We start from the raw sequence: 22973 nt of genomic DNA on the forward strand, positions 1-22973 counted from the left end.
TAAAACGGTAGTAAACGGAGCGACTCGTCGATCGTTATATTTCTGGGACCACGTTTACGTAATCTTTAGCATCCTTTTAATTAGACGAACGACGCGCTCCTCGTGTACGCAGTTTACCGCGCCGATTACTGCACCGTGCTCCGCGCACTGAGATTCTAAACGCGGCTAATTACGAAACGTAATTGTAACGGCGTCTTTCGACGATCCGTCGGTCGTTTAAAAATCTGTTGAAATCTGTTGAAATCTCTGTGAAATCTCTGCGATAATCCTATCTTCTCTTTGTCATCTGAAATTGTAAATTTTTGCCTGCGAGCCGAGCGTCAATTACGGAGAATTTATTGTACTCTTCGACAACATTTTTTATTATTTATGCTTATACTTTAACGCTGGAATTATCAAACTGATCAAAATTATACCGCCCCCCCCCGATTTTATTTCATTGTTACACCGAAATTACGAGAACGTAAGAATCTTTTCGATGAACTTGCGTGACAAATTTCTCTGTACTGAAAATTTAATGCAAAGAATACGTTCGTCGGCACATATTCCAATAAAAATTATACAATAAAAATTATAATATTATTATATTATATATTATATATATATCAGATATATAGATCAGTATAGATCAATATATATATATATATATATATATATATATATATATATATATATATATATATTATATAATTATATTATAAAAATTATACAAATTGTGAATAAGCCCAATTTTATCATTGTTATAAAACGTCAACGCTCGGTCTCTCTTTAGTCCGACGATAAATCTGAAGCCTAATCGTAACGGATAATACAATAATAATGATTAATTAATAATAAATTAAAATTAATCGCAGATTAATTATTTAATATAACCTCGGCCGATTAAATCTCGCAATTCTAAACGGAACAGCTCGACGCGCCGGAGCCGCAAATTCGCAAGTTTCGCGTTCGATTCGAGAGCCACGCGGAAGTGTTTGTTGCAGCGGCGATTATTTACGTCGCGCTTGAAAACAACGTCGACCGGGCCGGAACAAAAATATAACTGTTATCGGGCCGGTCAGAAATATGCTTTGCGACAAATCCGATGGACGATAGAAAATGACAGATGTCCGGTGCCAATGGAGAGAGCGAGCCATTCGTTTCGAAACGGGCAGCGCGAGTTCTCCATTGATCGCGCGATGCACCGTCGATACTGTCCCGCGAACTCGACCAGAATCTGGCAGTGCGCGAGCCGCGGAGCTCGAAGTAATCTCTCTATATCGAGGTTGCATCAAAATCTTCACAAATCCGCGCGCGGAGAACACACCGTTACGTAAGAGGATTATCACCTTCGATCGTAACTCGTCTTTTGTCGCGCGCGGATAAAAGGATTACGCCGGTGAAAACATTTTGTAAGACGCGCTGCTTCGTTTCTTCGATCGTTTCGAAATGTCTTTATTCCTTTTTTTTCTCTCTCTTTTGGTATTGTCGCTTTTGGTATGGTTCGAAGTATATTTTTTGCGTTTGTTCGTTATTTTATTGTTATATTTACTATTTTATATATTTTTATTTATTACTTTTTATATTATATTATGTTGTATACTTATTTATTCTTTCATATATTTTTGTTTTATTACATTTTATATTATATTATGTTATATGTTTATTTATTATTTCTTATATCATATTATGTTATATACTTATTTATTATTTTATATATTTTTATTTATTATATTTTTTATATCACATTATATTCTATATTTATTTATTATATTACGTATTTTTTATTATTATTTTATTATTATATTATGTTATATACTTATTTATTATTTTACATATTTTTATTTCTTGTATTTCTATATTATATTATATTCTATATTTATTTGTTATATTACATATTTTTTATTATTATTTTATTATTATATTATGTTATATATTTATTTATTACTTTATATATTTTTATTTATTGTATTTCTATATTATATTATATTCTATATTTATTTGTCATATTACATATTTTTTATTATTATTTTATTATTATATTATGTTATATATTTATTTATTACTTTATATATTTTTATTTATTGTATTTCTATATTATATTATATTCTATATTTATTTGTCATATTACATATTTTTTATTATTATTTTATTATTATATTATGTTATATATCTATTTATTATTTTATATATTTTTATTTATTGTATTTTTATATTATATTTTTATTTATTATATTACATATTTTTTTATTATTATTTTATTATATATTATTATTAACGAAAATAGTAATTATTAAATTCTCCCGAAGTCTTCGCAATTGACTATTTCAGCTGCTCATTTTTGCCATAAACGACAATGATAAAGCTTGACAGGAGAAGAAACACGTTCTTCTTAATTAACACATATACGAATAATAATAATAATAACAATAATAATAGTCCCATCGTTCCCTCGGGCAGCGTCTTATTCCGTCCCGACCACGCCAAATCGTTCCTCCATTCACAGCGATCGCCTACTGGTCCCTGAATGAGAATGGGGCCCGCGCCGCGGACCCATGAGAACCGATTATTTCCACACTCGCGTTCGCACGATATCGCGAGCACACTTCTGCGTGTGCGAGCGGCTCGAACACGCGTGCACACGAGAGCACGCTCGCGCACGTGTACACGCACAGGTACACAAACACAAACACACACACACACAGACGCGCGGCGATACCAACGCGCGCGAGCTACGTTCGAGGGGATCGATTGCGTAAATGTAGGAAGCGCCGATGCATTCACCTTTTGCGAAGCGGCGCAGCCTTGCACGGCTAGCGGTTCTCATCGGAGCACGGATTTTTGCCGCCGAAAAGCCGCGACCGCGGCCAACCGGCTGCGAAATTTATGCAATTACCCGCGCGCCCGAATGCACGCGCCGCTGTAAAGCCACGGGATACGCGGCCGATCAAATTTATCGGGGCATTTACTTTTCCGCGTTGATTGATATAAAAACCGGGCTCTTTCGATCTTCGCGCACCTTTTCGCGTCCCAGCGGTCGCGTATTCTCCTCGCGATTACATTTTAAACGCTGTCCCTTTGCAAACGTTGATGAAATCGTGAACATTTTTTATTATGTAATCGGTGAACAGAGCGGGCGTTGCGATTGGATCGCGGATTTTGTGCGATTTATGACAAAAATGTGCGAGTCGAATAGGGAACCGAGAAGACGTTGGGAGAATTTTCGGAAATTGTTGGGATTGTTTTCTATTTATTTATTGCGATTGTTCGAAGGGATTATTTTTTTTATGTAATTAGGTTTTAATATAAAATTTTATATATTATATATTATTGTATTATTATATTATGTTAGTTATATTATTATATAAAACTGGATTTTAATATAAAATCTAGTTTTACTGTTATTACTATAAAATCTAGTAATAAAACTAGATTTTAATATAAAATCTAGTTTTAATAGAAATGGTTAAAACAGTTATTGGAGCGAAATATACTGTAATTAGAGCTCGTTAATTTTAACTTAAATTATGTAATTTTATCATTTTAATTTTAATTGTGTAATTATGTAATTTTATATTTTTAATATATTTTGTATTTATATATTTATTTATATATTATATATTTATATATTTTATATTTTTAATATACGTAATTATACATATATAAAATTTTAATTTAAATATTATTAAGCATCAAAGCATTAACTACTAGCAAAATTAATCTTTTCAGTCCCCCATAAAATAAAAATGCACAACAAGAAACACTATGCTTTTTACACGATTAATAATTATTTTCCACATTAATATTACTATTTTGTTACATTATATCGTTCGCGCCGAGATTTCATTTGTATTATAAACAACGTAAAAATCATCGAATTCGCGCACGACGATTCAACGACAGAAGCATTTGTTGGTTCAGAAAAATGTGTTCGTCTTCGATTCGATATTTTCTTTTTGTTCAATTTTTCGAGGATGAATTATTTAGATAAGTTTCTGGGACACTTTCAGTATGTAATATCTGACGCGGAAATGGATGCTGAAAATCGCGATAAAAGCTCGAACGTATCAACTTTCTCGGAGCGTATCTCACGGCAGAATGGATTGCAGAGCCGTGTCCCTTTCGATAAAACGGCATAGCCGTACCACTATCTCGGCCAGCAGCAGCTTCTCTTAGGTCGCTAACTTTCTCTCGTCTTCGCAGCCGGCCGACCTATCATCATCCATCGTCTATCGAGCCCGCCGCGTAGATAATAGTCGCTCTGCCCACTATTTATGAGTCAACTGTCGTCAACGCTCAACAATAAGGCGGGCGTCGCACGGGCTACGTCAGCGCGGATTAAACGCGCGAACTCGAGACGCGAAACGAGACGTTCGACGAGAGAATTTCGTCGATGGATCCCATGGTTTCATTAGAGTGCATCTGTTAATCCAGTTAACATTTTAAAATTCTCCCCGATTGTCCTTCAGATTGGAGACAAGAATGCACTGAGTATCCCAAAGTTGTGGTATTTCTGGGTAATACGGGGTTCCTGAGGCAATTTGAAGAAACTTTTTCCTCAGCGAAAATGCAATCCGGGGCTTCGTTTGCGAGATATTGGCGAAAAACAGCGACCAATGAGAGGCGAGCTCGACTAGCGGGAGGTGGCGCGAGGCGGCCGAGCCAATCAGCGGAACTGGGCTTCGCGAGCTCGTTGGCTGGGCCGCGTCGCGCCGCCTCGCGCCAGCCGAGCTCGCCTCTCATTGGTCAGAGTTTTTCGTTAATAACTCGTGAACGACGCCTCGGAGAAAATGTTTGTAAAGGAAAAAGTTGCTTCAAATGATCTCAGGAACCCCAGACTTTCAGATTGCGATATCTTTGGGACACTCTTGTATGCATAGCATAGCTGTACATGTGTCTCCAGAAACCCATACGAGTTTTCTTCCTAAAAAGAAGCTCTACAAGGATAATTCAATTTAAATATTTTAGGAGAACATTAAAACATTTTAGACAAATAAAATATAATAGTATTCAAAAGTAGGATAATAAGAAGAAGAATAGTTTAGAAAAATATTAAAATAATGCATGAGAAATAATAAAAAACCTTGTGAATATTACAGATCGCTGTGTTCCAACAGATTCAAATAATTCTGAGCTACGGTGGACACGCGACACGTGTCTCACCGATAAGCATCGTTCCTGTCTTACGCGTCGGTCAACTTTCCACTTGTGTTCCTATTCCCGAGCACGGTTCGATCGCGCGCAATTAACGTTCGCCGATCATTTTTCCGGGGAATATTTTCGTCCACGTGCCGGCACATTAGTTACCCGATTAAATGGCACCGGGCAACGAAATTGATAAGTTGCCCGGTCGTGAAGCCTGGAAAGCTGCGAGAACCGGGAGAAAGGTGGCAGTGTTACGGGCTACGGCGTTAGCATAATCGAATGATAATGAGGCTAAAAATTTTATACATCGGCCGAGCACGCCACTTCCGCAAATTTGTCGGCGGAGGAGAACTAGACACACATTTCGCGCTCCGCGGAACAGGTGGTACGCGGCAGGTTCGCTTGTCAATCAAGAAATCGAAAGTTGAGGCACCGGGGATTACGTCTTTTTAACGGCGCGCGGACACCTCGTGTTCCGCGGGCATGTTAAGTGCTTTCACGGATCGGCGGATCGCTCGTTCGCTGATTTTCTAAGCGATTTATATAAAGTATAATATACAGGGTGTCCCATAAATGTCTCGCGATCGGAAAGTGGCGAGTTCCTTGGGTCGTTTGAAGCAACTTTTTCCTTTACAAAAATGTTCTCCGAGGCACCGTTAACGAGTTATTAACGAAAAACAGTGACCAATGAGAGGCGAGCTCGGCTGGCGCGAGGCGACCGAGCCAATGAGCGGAACCGGGCTTCGCGCGCTGGTTGGCTGGGCCGCCTCGCGTCGGCCGTACTCGATTCTTATTGGTCGCTGTTTTTCGTTGATTACTCGTTAACAGTGCGTCGGAGAACATTTTTGTAAAGGAAGAAGTTGCTTCAAATGACCCGAGGAACCCGCCATTTCTGGATTGCGAGACATTTTTGGGACACCCTGTATTATGTTATGAATCGTTATAAAGTTTATGTTATAAACTTACGAAGTATATGTTGTAAATTTATATAAAGTGATATCTTGTAAATTTATATAAAGTGATATCTTGTAAATTTATATAAAGAGATATATTGTAAATTTATATAAAGTGATATGTTATAATCTCGTATCGATAACAAATATTATTACCGATTACAGTGAATAAATTGAACAAGTTGAATTTAGTAAGTTGAATGAAATATCGTTTTTTAACGTATCGCAAGCTGTGTCCACAACAAAGAAATCAGATATTCGCGATTCAGTGTTCAAATGCACTGAGAAGTTGTGTGTAAAGCAAACAATTTTCCATTTATAATTGAAATCGTACGAAAACGATCGTACATGTAAAAATGTGCGTGTAAAATTGCAGAGTGTCGCATGAAATAATTGGACGAAGTTGTAATATGAAAATAACCACACGTTTCGGTTTATTGTATCGTAATTTTCACCGAATGTATAATTCTACGTATGAATTCAAAATTCGTTACAATTAGGAATAGCGTGGATCGTACTTATTGCTAATTGTATGGAATTTCAAATTTATGCACATCGTTGTGAATTCAGTGAGGATTACAATGTAATAAAACGAAATATTACATTATATTATTATAATAATAATGATTATTATTATTACAATTTTCAACAAAAAATCGTTCCTTTTTAAGAGAACTTTGGTCCACCCGAAGCGGCAAAATAAAGTTTGCAAGATATTTTAACAAACTGCATACAGTTTAATATCTTGCAGAATGAGCTGTCTAATAAATACTGATTACAACAAATTCTCCTCGATTTTCTGTCAGCTTCTAGACAAAAATAGAACAACTTGAGCAACAATTCGAGCCTCGAAACCCCTAAATTCTAAGCAAAGTGCCTATAAAACGCAAACTCTAATTCAATTTTCGTGGAGATAAAACCTTACAATTTTACAATTCCTAAAAAAACAAATCTTAAATTTGCAATGCTATTTTTAACCACCCGATTAAATTCAGTTGAGACATTACCCCTAACTTTTAAATCAACCAAAATACAACGAATATCTTCGCTGCAACTATTTCAGACTATAAATCAGAAATTATTACACAAATTACAGACGTTGATAATTGGCGACTATAAAAATGAGCTACGAGGCTCGAATAATCCCAAGTGGTCCATCTTTGTTCATAATCTGTGCGTCAATTAGGAAGAATTTACTGTAGCCCTATTTCCAAGGTGCGCGTGCAAACGATGAATTATCGTTGCACGCGATAAATCTGCGAAGATATCGAAGCCCTCGAATCGATTAAAATACAAAAAGAAAAAAAACGAACGAACGCGTTCAAAGACAGAAGAAAGAAACTGTCCTCCGGAATCTTCCCGGACCTACCCGAATCGGGACGATTCGGTTCAACGTTATCCTTGAAAATTCCGCGGCGGCGTCGGCGTCGAATAATAATACCGAGCGCGCAGAGGGCGGCATGAGAGGGTGAGATCGAAAGAGCTCCGGTTTAATCGTTCGTCCGGGGGGCTAACAGTAATATTATTCCTCACCTCGGGTTCATACGGCTCGATACAAGATCACTGGCGCACCTCCCGGCCCCATCGAAGGTGAATCTTTAAATTCCGCGCACCCCTTTATTCTATACGCCACTGTCGATGTTGCCTCCTCGTCACCCACCTCCCACCACCAACACCATCGCCACCACCACCACCATCGCCGCCGATGTTCCCGGTATATCACGGAGGGAGGATTTCGCAGCGGCGCGGCGGGGCCGCGAGGGGGTTGAAAGGTGGGAGCGGTAGGTTGGGGGCTGCTGTTGAGTGGAGGGCGAGTGACGAAGGGTGGGACGGGCGAGAGGAGAGCAAGCACTTCAGTGACGTCACCGCGCGGATAGGGGTGGAAGCGGGAGAGGGGGAGTAGTGGGGCGTCAGTTGCGCGCGAAGGGTGGTGGAGGATCGCTGGGAGGTCGGTAGGGGGTTGTCGGGTAATGTTGGGGGATGGTGACGGGGTGAATGACCGACCTAGACTCGAAGTCAGGGGTGTGCAATGTATGAAACCATCCGTAATAGCAACCCTCCTTCAAAGCAATCTACAAGGGTAGGCTTTACACCCCCTTTCTTCGTGTTTGTGTTCTTCTCGCTGGCCGTGGCTGTGTTCGTTATAGGAGAAATGCTGGCGCATAACTCGCGAGGGTTAGAGTGCCTTAATGAACACAAGAGTGTGCTAAAAACACATTCCTTCCGTCTCCCTCTGCCCCCCTCTCTCTCTCTCTCTCTCGCTCGCTCGTTCGTTCGCTCTCGCTCTCTCTCTCGTTTTACCTTTTTTTAAACAAAACCTTTTCGAAGAGTATTCTGATTAAACCACCGGTTTTAACTGTGCAGACGCGGAATCGATGGCTACTGAACTTTGTTGCTCCTAGTTTCACTGTTCCGTGAAATTTTACTAGAATTTGCGATCGACTATTGACGTAGCGCTGATTAAAGCACACGATATAGATTGATAATAGAAAAATTGGACTTTTAGGTCAGAAATAAATTGCGGAATGTGTCTCAACGAAATATATATATATTATATAATTATATTATATAATATTAATTGTATATATCTATTATATAATATATTATTATAATATATATTACTATTAATATTATAATATACTGTATAATACATTATAATACTAATTATTACTGACTCCTATAATACTAACTATTATTATGTAATAATTGTTATATATTAATATTAATATTATAATACTAATTATTACTGTAATTCCTATAATACTAACTATTATTATATAATAATTATTATATAATATATTATTATAATATATACATTAAAATATTAATATTATAATATATTAATATATTATAATACTAATTATATTACTGACTACTATAACACTAACTATTACTATACAATAATTATTACATAATATATTATTATAATATACAATTAATATTAATATTATCATATATTAATATATTATATAATATATTATTATTACAAACGATGCTTTAAACGAAACGTTGAGCAAACGTTGCTCACACTTCGCACAAATACAATTCACTCGTATTTTCAATTTTCAACTTGATAAATTTTACGCTCTCGGACTTGTCTCGTGGCCCGCGCAGCCTTCCTTGCAAATGAAACGTTCCTCCGTAGGCGTTTTCTATGAAGACGAAGACGAGATCTCGCATTTACAGCAGACTCGTAAAATATCCGCGGAGCAACGTTTACCTTTACAATGAGAAATCTCTCGCGGGTCTCGCTCGAGGAAATATCTTCTCCGACTCTTTTTTATCAATTGAATTTACATCTACACCGTGATTATCTATCGGAAACGAAATGGTGTGCTACGCTCGCTCCGCGATCCACGAGTCTCTTATCAGCGATCGACTTATCGTTCTATTTGCCGTGGCCATTTTCGACGTTATCGCGCCGGTTTTCCGTGCCTCCATCGATATCTCGGAGCCAATTGTCCTACCCCTCCTCCTCTGCTACCCACCGCGATATCCCTAAGAGCCGAGTAACAATATTTCTTTGTTCACACGCGGTGATCAATAATGATACAGTAATTTCTCTTTAATTCGCGCTCGGATTGCGCGTAAAAATGGACAATTTGGGAAGAGGAGACGCGATTGTTCGATTATTATTATTATTATTATACGATTATTCTCTTCCTAAATTGTACACTTTTGTTTGCAAGATAATGAAAAATTAGGGGAGAATTTACTGTGCTTCAGGATTTCGAGAAAAAAGTCGATTTAAGGGCGAAGTATAGTAAATTCTGTACCTAATTGATCCACAGCTTGGAAACAAAAGTGGACAGTTTGGGAGGAGGAAACACGATTGTTCGATTATTATTATTAATATACGATTATTCTTTTCCCAAAATTGTACATTTTTATTTGCAAGCCAAAGGAAAATTAGGAGAGAATTTACTGGTGCTTCAGGATTTCGAGAAAAAAGTCGATTTAAGGGCAAAGTATAGTAAATTCTGTACCTAATTGATCTACAGCTTGGAAAGAAAAGTGGACAGTTTGGGAAGAGGAAACACGATTGTTCGATTATTATTATTATTATACGATTATCCTCTCCCAAAATTATCCATTTTTGCTCGCAAGCCAAAGGAAAATTAGGAGAAAATTTACTATACCTCAGGATTTCAAAAAATTGTCGATTTAAGGGCAAAATCTAACTACAGTAAATTCTATACCTAATTGATCTTGGAAAGAAAAGTGGACAGTTTGGGAAGAGGAAACACGATTGTTCGATTATTATTATTATTATACGATTATCCTCTCCCAAAATTATCCATTTTTGCTCGCAAACCAAAGGAAAATTAGGAGAGAATTTACTATACTTCAAGAAAAAATTGTCGATTTAAGGGCGAAATCTAACTACAGTAAATTCTATACCTAATTGATCTTGGAAACGAAAGTGGAAAGTGGACAATTTGGGAAGAGGAGACACGATTGTTCGATTATTATTATTATTATACGATTGTCCTCTTTCCAAATTATCCATTTTCGCTCGCAAACCAAAGGAAAATTAGGAGAGAATTTATTATACTTCAGGATTTCGAGAAAAAGTCGATTTAAGGGCGAAATCTGATTACAGTAAATTCTACACCTAATTGATCTCGGAAACGAAAATGGATAATTTGGGAGGCTCGAATAATCGCGCCTCCTCTTCCGGAACCGTTCATTTTCGTGCGCGATCCGAGCGCGAAATTAGGGAGAAAAATGAGCGTATTCGGCTGGGCGCCGCGCTGCCGAAAGCCGCTCGTTCGCGTATCGCGAACTTCGGCGAGCCGGGTCCCGTGGCTACGTACTTCGAGGTCAGAAGATCATCGATGCAGATCAGCCACTGTGCACCGATGACTTCGTGTCCCAGAAAGATAAAGGCCGTTCCTGGTCGGTAAACTAACGCGGGCTTCAGCCCGGGGTGAATCGAGTGCACGAAGAGGGTAACGCGATCGATAGCTGACCAAAAATAGGATCTGCCGCGGACTACGTCGGGGGCTTTATTAGAAAACACTTTCTCGGCGCCGCGTTTTCATCTCGGCCGGTCCACTGGAAACCGGCTACATCTGGCCCATTCGGAAAAACTCGAAAGAAGACGCCCCCCGCGCTCGCTCCGAACGCTCTAAACGCCGGCAAACCGATCGCGCACCCCTTTTTATTTTAGACTTGTTCGAATTACGTGGGACTCCCTCGTGTTGAGAAGGAAACGATTGAATAACCTTCCCCGCCCCGGACGCCGTTGTAATAAAAATAGCGAGAAGTTCCAATAAATCCAGTCTCGTCGTTCTTGCGAAGCAGGGGTGGCCATTCTTTCGATCGCTGCGGGCGATCGTATTATTAATTTTATATTGTTATAAATATTATATATATACATGTACGCATATAAATGTATATAAATGTGTATTATTAATTTTTTTAATTATATATATATGCATGTGAATATGTGTAAATATGAATTTTTAATTGTTTTAAATTATAGGCCCTTTCGTGGTTTCATCAAATTTCGAAAAAAAATGAGATGCATTTCGAACCACGAGCTGTATGTCGGAGAATTTTTTCAGATTTTTTGGTCGCAAGCTGTGGTCGCAAGAAATGACGAACTAAAAAAAATCGAAAATGTGCGGATTTTTCGAAAATACTACCGCGAGTAGCGTTGTCGATTTTTTTCAGACTCTCTGATAGGGTGAGTCGAGGCAGAAAGAAATAAAAACCGAATTTTCCACGGTTTTTACAATAATAACGAATACGTGAAGATATATATATATATATTAAATTAAGATTAAATGAATATTAAAATATCACATCAAAATTGACATTAAATAATACGAAACTAAAAAATTAAACGTATCACACAGTTCTAAACAATTGTACGTTTAAGTAATCGAAACGCCAAGATGAAATCGAAACGAAAATCGTGTCCGGTATACCGGGTGTCCCGGAACTCCCGTCGTACCCAGAAACGGGGGTAGTTTTTCCGGAATCCTTCGAATTCTCGAAGCTCATCGAAGAAACATTTTTCGAGAACGTTGGTTGCGGCCTCCGGAAACAGTGCACGATTTCATCTCCGCAAAGGTTAACGTTACTATTTCCGTATTCCGCACGCGATTTTTCCCGACGAAGTCGACAGAGAGAGCGAGAAAGAGAGAGAGGCAACAGGGCGAGCGTAACGCCGAAAAATTAGCGAGAGCTATCATAATCCCCCGGCGACATTGAAAGCTTTCAGACGGGCGAAGAGTGGCACCCCGGGGTTAGGGAAAGTCGAAAAGGCTCCGGGCGGAATACGCGTCCCCCCTCCCCTCCATCCGCCGCCATCGGAGTCCTCGTGTGTTTTCCCAGTTTCGGGTTTAGGTTGTTGCGTGCACGAGGGTTAGGCTCGCCGTTCTCTGTGGCGTTACTGCCACACCACGTGGTCCGTATTGATCCTCTTCGGTGGGCATGCTGAAGGAGAGAACAGCGCTGGAAGAGAGAGGCGGCGACGCGGCCGGGGGGCCGCGGGAGGAGGGCGGCCGATGCGCTCTCTCTCTCTCTCTCTCTCCGTCGGAGCTTCCCTCGCCGGGTCTCTCCCGCTCGCTCGTCTCTCCTCTCTCTCTCCGTCCGACGTCCGACCCCTATGCGAGCCTCTCTCTCGTCGCAGAGGGTAGCAGCCTAGTGCCCCTGCCTCTCGGTCGTTCACCCTTCGTATACACTCGATTCCGATTCTCCGTTCTCTTCTCCCCCGTCCCCCGCCGGCGGCCGTCTTCCCCTCGCTTTTTCCGCCGGCGATGCGACCAATCTGAGAACTTGTCCCGGGCTATACTTGACCCCGCGGATACGCGCCCGGAATTAAGAAGCAGGTAGAGGCGGCCGCCGAGCCGCCGGACCGAATTAGAAACCGACGCTGCGCGCGGGGGAGAGAGGGGGAGCTCTCTCTCTCGCGGGTGCCTGCCCTACGGCGGCCTAGGGCTCTCTCTCTCTCTCTCTCTCTCGCGTGAGAGCGCGCGCGAGCGAGCGATCGCGCAGCAATTTCTGGGGACAGAGGGATCTCGCGAAGCTTTTGTCGTGCGTGATTCGGATCGAACACGCGTTGCGAAAGCGGACGCGACCTACATCCCCCGAGAGGATCGAAGCGTGGATTTCAAACACTGGGACGCTCGAAGTCGACGCGACGCTTCCGGTTTCGGGCGGTTCGTCGATCGCGGCGCTGCGATAGCCGTCGGTCGACGCTGACGGTCGATCGAGTCGCTTCAATTTTTATTCGTCGAGGGGTGGGTGGGGGGAGTGGACGTTGCCACTGTGTCACGAAGAAATTCGAATTATGTATACGTGTCGACGGGGTTGGGAAAGCGTAGGTGTTGCAGGGTATTTTCGTTTTTCGTTGGTGTATTGCGTATTCGTTGTATACAGCGTGTCCCGGAATTATTGTATTTGGGAACAATGGGAACTGAGGGGTTCGTGAGATCATTTGGAGGAACTTTTTCCTTAGCGAAAATGCGATCCGCGGCTTCGTTTACGAGTTATCGACGAAAAACAGTGACCAATGAAAGACGAGATCAGCTGACAGGGCTTCGCGAGCTTGTTGGCTGGGCCGCGTCGTTCCGCCTCGCGCTAGCCGAGCTCGGTTCTCATTGGTCGGTATTTTTCGTTGATAACTCGTTAACGACGCCTCGCAGAACATTTTTGTAAAGGAGAAAGTTACTTCGAATGGTCTCAGGAAGCTCACATTTTCCAAAAATACCATAATTTTGGGACACACTGTGACTAACCGCAATGATTTAGCATTAAGAATTAAATTGAGATTAGCATGAAAAGGATGCTGACCTAATCGAATACTGTATTTTATCGATTCTGATAGAAATGTTAACACTTAAATTGCAGGTGTAAAATAAAAATTGTGCAAACGAGAAACAGACACGTTTCACGCGTTTCGTTAAAAATCGCGAGAACCACGAACTGTTCTAACATTATTTCACAAATGCGCGTTCTAATCGAGACATAGGAACGTTGAAACGTCAGCAGACCAGTTAAAATTGATAAACGATAAAGATCCTTGCTTCGTACGAACCGCTTAACCAGTCAGCTGTGTTCGACGAGTATACTCGTCGTGAAGAACAGACAATATTTTTTGTCGCGACGAGTATACTCGTCGTGAAGAACAGACAATATTTTGTGTCGCGACGAGTATACTCGTCGTGAAGAACTGACATTATTTTGTGTCGGACGAGTATACTCGTCGTCGCCCACAGCTGAACTTGGTCGAAAATCATCGTACGCTACTCTCGCATCGATCAACTAGAACGCAGGCTTAAGGTGATTACATCGTTGATTACTTACAATGGTCCCCGATGTCTTTAAGAGGGTCATAGGATAGTGATCGTTCGGATCCAAAAAGTTATGACGTTGGGCTTACCTGGAACAGAAAGAAAAAGGGAAACGCGAGATGAATGTTTTGCTCGACCTCGTTTTAGTCGCGGCCGCAAACGGCTAACGTTTTCGATTCGTTCCCGTTTTCGGAACGACCTCGCCCCTCCGAAAAAGGTTAAGGTCGTTAAAGAACCGTCAAGACGTTGCGACAGGTATGTATACGTATACGCACACGCGGCGCTGTCCTCGCTTAAGCGCGTGCTCACCGTGAAATCGCTTCGCTCTCGGGAAGCGGTTTCGCTTCGACCTTGCCCGGCTCGCGGGATCGCGGAGCGTATCTCCAAGTTGAACGTCTTTTTTCCTTTAGAAAAATTGATCGACCAGATCGGACATTACGATTTCAGGAATACCGCGCGGAATACCAGCGGGGCACAAGCGAAACTCGTTTCACCGGCTGCTGCTAACCTCGGTAACCTCTCGCCGCGTGATCTTGTAATTTCGCGGGGTGCTCGTAATCCGCGATCGCAAGCTGATCCGAAAGTGATCCGACCGATGGAAAGTGTCGTCCGCGCATCGATGACGAAATCGATCGATTTGGAAATTAACCCTTTGCACTCGAAGCTATTTTAACTGTAAATCTAAAATAATTGTTTCTGATTTATAGTATTTTCATTTTACATGACGATGTGCATTTTATGCATGCGAAATTGCAAATCGTGTTACGAGTCCCCGAATTGCCTTCGAATACTGTCACAAGGCCTCGAATTACCTTCGAATCTTGTCACAAGGCCCCGAATTGCCTTTGAATCCTGTCACAAGGCCCCGAATTGCCATCGAATCGTCTCAAGAGGTTCCGAATTGCCTTCGAATCCTGTCACAAGGCCTCGAATTACCTTCGAATCTTGTCACAAGGCCCCGAATTGCCTTTGAATCCTGTCACAAGGCCCCGAATTGCCTTCGAATCGTCTCACGAGGTCCCGAATTGCCTTCGAATCCTGTCACAAGGCCCCGAATTGCCTTCGAATCGAGTCACGTGGTCTCCGAATTGCCTTCGAATCGTGGAATGTGGCCTTTGAATTGCCTCCAAATCATATCATGTGGCCTCTAAATTGCCTTCAATCGTAGCATGCGGCCTCCGAATTGCCTTCGAATCGTGTCACGTGGCCCCCGAATTGCCTTCGAATCGTGGGAGAAAGAAATTAGAAATAAAAAAGTTAAGTCATTCTATTTTGTTCCAGTGTCGTGACTCGGTATCAATTAATTAGTATATTCTTCAAAAACACCGAGATGCTTTTAAACGCGCTTTTCGAACGCTGCGAAATGCCAGATACCGCGAAATTTCGCGCCGCGGGTCTCGCGCGTGAATAAAAGCGGAGAAGCTCGGACAGCCGGCGATAAATTTTGTCGAAACTCGTCGATCGGCTCGGTGTATCGGCGAAGCGTACAATGGGTTGGATTAATCACGCGAGCCTGTTAGCGAAACCAGATGTCGGTGAGCCGACCCCTAAAGAGCATCCTGATTCATAGTTCACGGCCGAATAGAGGGCCTCGACCCCACCGGGTGAGCCGATCAAGGTCGTTGACCTTCGAAGGGGATAAGTTTCCGATTTGCCACCGAACCGGTGAGAACGCCGCGGATTAAACCCCGACGCCGCTTCGTGAATTCGATTCTCCCGGAAAAAAATCAATACTGCGCGCGGGACTCGCGCCGCCGGGGACAAATGTGTGCTACGTTTCGCACGTTCGTTTGATCGATAGGACGCCGGCGTCTCTGCTTAAACGATCTTTTTTACGTTTGCGCATATTTTTTTTCTGGTTAATGTGTCAAGAGATAGCTTCGAAAAAATAATAAGTAATAAATAAAGTTGGTATAAATGAAGTAATAAATAATAAGAGTTAGTAATAGGTTTTTTGGAGTGTACACAACGATAATAAAGATCGTATTAATTTCAGTTGCAACGGTAATTGCGAAAGAAATTGTTGGTCGGCGTCGATTCCGACGATTCGATGGACAACGATCGCAATTTGGATTCGTCTGTAAAGAAATATATCGCATTTATTTTACCCTTGTTTAAACCTTTATTTAACCCTATTTACCCTTACAAAAAGTAGTAAGTAATAAATAAAGTTGGTATAAATGAAGTAATAAATAATAAAGGCTAGTAGTAGGTTTTTTGGAGTGTACACAACGATAATAAAGATCGTATTAATTTCAGTTGCAACGATAATTGCGAAAGAAATTGTTGGTCGGCGTCGATTCCGACGATTCGATGGACAACGATCGCAATTTAGATTCGCCCGTAAAGAAATATATCGCATTTATTTTACCCTTGTTTAATCCTTCATTTAACCCTATTTAACCCTTACAGTACCATAAGGTTGCTAAGAGTGAATGTATTAGCATGCGACCGTTTATTTTAGTTTGTTTAGACGCGAAATAAATTCTTTGGAATATTTATGGAAAATATTTCTTCCAATGGACTGTAAAGGTGACACAAATTATGGCTGGGATTATTACGCAATCGTCTTTTATTTATTGGTTCATTATAACGAAATGTTAACTAAAATGATAGAAAATTATGAGACGCAATTACTGCAATTACTATGAAAAATAATATGCTAACTATGATATTCTGCGAAGCAATTTCTTTTGGTCGTGAAGCAAAGACGAACATTGCACATGGTACATATATTGTATGTATGTTACATATATTTTTTGTACCAAAATTGACCGATAATTAAATACGGCAACCATCGATTTTAAAACGTCGAGAAGAAGAGCGTTTCCCTTAGTAGCGAAGGGGTTAAAGTCTAGACTTCGAGACTCGTCGGAATCGAATTCGTTCGTCGAGTCAACTTGCATCAGATATCGATCAACGTCGATTTGTTGCAACGATTTGTTGCAGATCACCAGCGAAGAAATCACGCTGTTCTCGTCGCTGCGTCGACGTCGCTGTCAACCGCGTTTCCGCTAAACCACTCGCTCACTTCATGCAATTTTTTTATCTCATCCTCGTACGTCGCATCGAACCGCTTCCGCCAAGAAATTAAAAAGAAGAAAAATTATCATCGTGCACCGTAGCTTTCGCCGAATCGAACGTTTTCCATTCTTCTTAAATGAAACACATCGTTCCATATCGAAACAAGATTCGCCGGCAGAAGAGCGTCGGTTCGATAAACAATAGGATCCGATTCGTCGCGCCGCGCCGGCCAGAAAAAAATGAGATTCCGGATTCGTCGGCGGACACCGGAAACGCGGGCTGAATCATTAACGATTTCCCGTGTAACAAACGTTTCGTTATATCGACGCGAGCCGCCCGGTTCCCGCTAATTACCGTCGGCGGGCGGAGGCCGCTCGCGCGAAAATCATTTTAACGATTCGATTATAAGTATCGGAGATTCGCAATTAGGCCACGCCTAGCCTACTTTCCCGGAGTGCGTTCACCCCGACGGGGGATGTAGTCGACCCCCGCGAGCCCACCCGCTGCCTGGACCGCGCCTGCGCCCGATCACCGCTGCCGCGGCCCACGTGGCCGCCACGTGGTCGACCAAGGAAGGCGCCCAACGCCGAGCAGAGGGTGGCGTTCCCTCTGGAAATAAAAAAGCCTGGCTCCGAGGGGGATGAGTATCGACCAAGGGCAAGGGCGAGGGCATGCGTAATACCCACGCACTGCCATCCGTCCCCGAAAGACCGGCCGAAGACGACGCGCAGACGACGCGCGACTCGATTTTCCGGGTGCCGATTCCTCGCGAGACGATGCGAAATCTCCTCGTTTAGCAGCCACCTTCGCGGATACTTGTTGCACGGATTTACGGAAGAAATCTTTGTCGTCCCGTTCGCACGACAATTCGGGTTCCTTTAATCGCTCGGCCGCGGACGACGCGGCCGCACGTGGATCGTGATAAATCGCAAATTTTAGGCGACTTTAACATCTTGAGAATAGAGACGCTTCTTCTACGATTTCGGTCGAAATGCTTGCGAATTTCGTATTCGCGAATTTTCGAACGTTTTGGAATAATTTTGGAATCGACGAGACGCGCGCGAGATTGATCTTGAATAGAGATCAGCGTGGCTAAGCGGTTAAAAATTGTAAAAATACGATGAGACAATGGTCAGAATGATCGAAGCAATGTTTGCCTTTGTCTACAGGTGTGGTTATTTCGTTCACTTTTACTTTTGGTATTTCAAAAGAAAAGGTGAAAACTAGTAGAAATTATTTCTTAGAGACGAAACGAGGAGAATGAGAAATTTTGGTTATTTTCGATCCTTGATTTCGATTTTTCCTTTACGATCGCAGGTGAGCCGAGTACATCGAATGAAATACACCGGGAAAAATTAATAATATAAAATCGTGAGTACAAGATCGATCTTTTGTACGATAAAAATATTTATTATATTTATTATTCGTTGTAAACGAATATTTCATAAACGTTTATCGACCATTCTATTATCGAAAGATATCCTGCACCTATTATATTAGTAGAGCTTCCAACATTAACGAATTAATTGCATAAATCATAATTAATAATAAAAGATCGTAAGTAATTAATAATAATTAATTGGATATCAATTTGGCAATCAAGCGAAGGAGTCCAAAATCGTTCAAAAAATTCAGCGAGATCGATTAACGTGAATTTTTTCTTGCACGATTAAATTGAAAAATGCGATACTCAGATCCAATTGCGTAAAAAGAAAACTGGACACGCGAAAAGTTTCAAAGTGGTCCAAAATATTCGGCAAGCTCGATTAACAGCTCCTATTCATTTTCGAAAGGACAAGAATTTACCCTTGAACGATTAATTTAAAAAATGAGATGCTCAGATCCACTTGCATAAAAAAGCGGGACACGCGAAAAGTTCCAAAGTCGTCCAAACAATTCAGCAAGCTTAAAGCTGAAAGGAATTTACCCTTCCACGATTAATTTAAAAAATGCGCTACTTAGATCCACTTGCATAAAAAAAGCGGGACACGCGAAAATCTTCAAAGTCGTCCAAAAAATCCAGCAAGCTCGATCGATTTACGTTTCCGGCGCGATACCAGTTTCTCGTTGCAGAACAAATCGAAGAAAAAAATGCTCGAATGTTCTGTCACAGAAAAAAAGGAGCGGCGCGCTTCTTTCAAAGAAGTTCGAAAGACGTTCTAGAAAATTTCGCGAGAGACGATCGTCAATGGGCGCGGCGGTGGTTCTTTCGACGAGGAGGGGAAGAGGAGCATCTCGCCGGCGGAGTCGGAGAGAGCGCAGGGAACGGAAATTGATGTCCTCTTTCCAGCCGGCGCGGCGGTGTCCGACGGGAATTCGTGCGCGAGGCTTACGCGCGCACGTTAAATTGGCTCGGCACCGTTTTGGACAGCCCTGACTATTCGTATCGAGCGGCAATGCCAAGGGCAAGGGCGCCCTTCCCCGTCCCATCCTTCCGCCGCGGTCCCCTCCCCCGCGGCCCCGTTCCTCTTCCACGTTCTCTTCCTCTTCCGTCGAATGCTACACGCACAAGGGCCAGGGACACGCACTCCCGGCGAACTTGTTTTCTGCGTGACGCGGCCGAGCGTGGAAATTCGGCTTCGATCGCGGATACGGATGAATCGGGGGAGGACGATACGCGCGCGGGGGGATTCGGCAACGCGTTCGACGCCCGCGGGACCGATAGGTTTAAGGGGTTGCGCCTGTATCGGCGCGCTGCTCGAACGTATCTCGCTCGGAAATCGTTGCGCGGCGAAATTTCTTCGAATCCTTTCTCCGGAAGATGTGCGAGCGTTAGGTAAAATACGTGAAATTTTTCGAAAGTGTTGACTTGTATACAGGATGTCCCAAAAATGTCTCGCAATCGGGAAATGGCGGGTTCCTTGGATCGTTTGAAGCAACTTTTTCCTTTGCGAAAATGTTCTCCGAGGCACCGTTAACGAGTTATTAACGAAAAACGGTGACCAATAAGAATCGAGTACGGCTGACGCGAGACGGCCCAGTCAACCAGCGCGCGAAGCCCGGTTCCGCTCATTGGCTTGGTCGCGTCGCGCCAGCCGTGCTCGCCTCTCATTGGTTACCGTTTTTCGTTGATAACTCGTTAACGGTGCCTCGGAGGAAATTTTTGAAAAGGAGAAAGTTGCTTCAAATGACCCGAGGAATCCGCCATTTTCGGGTTGCGAGACATTTTTGGGACACTCTGTATATTTAAACCCTTGATAGATAATCTGACGAGTTGGAGTCGTCGTTCGTTTCATGTGCTATTGTAGTCTTTGACGAGATTAATTCATCAGCTGTTTTCGGCGGACGTCGTACGCATATTATTAGATCTTTTTGTATTAGATTTATATTAGAGTTATATTAGATTTATATTAGATTTATATTAGATTTATATTAGATTTTTATATTAGATTTTTATATTATTATATTCGAGGGCTTGCACGTGTAAAAGCACGCTGCTCGCAAGATGCGCTCTCGAGAAAAGATTGTACGAGTGATTTTTTAACCCTTTGAAGCCGGATGTCAGTGCATCCCAGAGGGTGCGATAATTATGACGATAACTATGGTACTTTCAACGTCATCGATTTTCTCATTGTAATATCTCTATCGATCTCTTCGTCGAATATTTGCGTCGAGGTAATTGAATAATTAATCAAGTAATTTTAAGGGTGTCTAAAGGGTCCAATTGTCCTCCAGCTTGTAAATAAAAATGGACAATTTGGAAAGAGGTGATTATTATATATAGATTGTTATATTATATTAACTATTATTATTATATATATTAATTATTATTATTATATTCAGTATTATTATATATATTAATTATTATTATTATATTCAGTATTATTATATATATTCATTATTATTATTATATTCAGTATTATTATATATATTAATTATTATTATTATATTCAGTATTATTATATATATTCATTATTACTATTATGTTATATCATTATTATATTAAAGACGATTATTCGAGCCTCGCTACTCCTTTTCAAAGTCGCCGATTGCCAACAACTACAAAAACGAGAGCCGCGAAGCTCGAATAACAATCGCATCTCGTCTTCCCGAAATCGTCCATTTTCGCGTCCAAGCTGAGGGACAATCGTGGAGAGAATTCACCGCGTCCCGAAAAACCGTGGACGAAACACGGCCGCGGCAACTCTCTCCTTGATACTAGGAACAGCTTTTCCAATCCGGCCGGAGCGCGCAGAGAGAGAGAAAGAGAGAATATCGTGTGTCCCGTGCCCGCTTCGGCGCTGCTGGGTTTACGTAATGGTAGAAACATCATCGTTAGTCGCAAGACAGTATAACGTCGAGAGTGCGTTAACCCCGTGGAAGCCGAACACGGCTTTCTCCGGCGGCGAGTGTTCCTCCCTCCTTCGTCCCCCTTCCTCATACAACACTTTCCCCTTTCCTCTCGGACGCGGGCTCGATTAAAATCACCTTCCCTTCTGCACCCCCGCGACCGCGCCACGGGCCGCGCGATTCCCTAACAATATATTCCTTGTCCCCCCACTCCCCCCACCAACCGGGTTCCTTCTATTTCCTATTTGTTTACGTTCGTTTCGATCCTCTTGTTCCACGGTGGCCGCGTCCCTCTCTCGCTTCTGATACCGGAAGCAAGCCGCGATTCGATCGGCGCATGCTGCAGAAATTTAGACGAATTTTCGAGCCATCGAATCGTCGAGTTCCGTCATCGAAAGACTTCCATGTTGAGAATACAGAGTGCAGAACACGCGATACAATGGAGTAATTAATTTTTGTCTGAAAACGCTTGCAGATCTACGATCGATTTAATTGTTAATCAACTTGAGAGATTTGTCCCAGATCCTTCCAAATATATCGCGCGATATCTCCACAGATTTATCCTTCGATGTTGGAGATCCCTTGAGCGCGTGCGCGCTAATTTATTTAAGCAATTCGTTTGGAAGAACAAATTTGGACAGATGGCGACAATCCGCGAAGATTCGTCGCTCAGGGAGTGATTTATACGTTTAGAGCGGACTTAATCCGGGAAATTTCGTCAAGAAATTCGCTGACGCGATTATAGTAGATTCTCCCGAATTTTCGTTCAACTGGGAAACGAAAATGGACCATTTGGGATGAGGGGAGGTATGATTATTTGAGTCTCGTTTTTACGGTTGCCGATTGTCTACGATTTTAAGAACGAGACGATTATGGAACATTGTCTTCGAATCGTGGCACGTGGCCTCTGAATTGCCTTCGAATCGTGGCACGTGGTCTTCGAATTGCCTTCGAATCGTGTCGCGTGGTCTTCGAATTGCCTTCGAATCGTATCATGCGGCCTTCGAATTACCTCCAAATCGTATCAAGCGGCTTCCGAATTGCCTTCGAATCGTGTCGCGTGGTCTATAAATTGCCTTCGAATCGTGTAATGTGGCCTTTGAATTGCCTCCAAATCATATCATGTGGCCTCTAAATTGCCTTCAATCGTATCATGCGGCCTTCGAATTGTCTCAAAATAGTATCAAGTGGCCTCCGAATTTGCCTTCAATCTTTTCACGTGACCTCCAAATTACCTCCAAATCGTATCATGTGGCCTCCGAATTGTCCCCAAATC

General features: G+C 42.0%; 1 protein-coding gene across 5 annotated transcripts in view; it reads right to left on the bottom strand.

Moving 5' to 3' along the window:
• The window catches only part of Hr4 (nuclear hormone receptor 4), a 382937-nt gene that overhangs the window by 148670 nt on the left and 211294 nt on the right, over positions 1 to 22973 (bottom strand). The window contains exon 1 of one of the 5 annotated variants that reach the window (XM_076525984.1): positions 14397 to 14472. The exons of the other annotated variants lie outside the window; for them this stretch is intronic. The gene's annotated coding sequence lies outside the window, so the exon portion shown is untranslated. Of the gene's footprint in view, positions 1 to 14396; positions 14473 to 22973 lie in introns of those variants that run through there. 5 annotated transcript variants of the gene reach the window in all.

Source organism: Megalopta genalis, chromosome 1 (assembly GCF_051020955.1).
Source record: "Megalopta genalis isolate 19385.01 chromosome 1, iyMegGena1_principal, whole genome shotgun sequence".
Taxonomy (NCBI): Eukaryota; Metazoa; Arthropoda; class Insecta; order Hymenoptera; family Halictidae; genus Megalopta; species Megalopta genalis.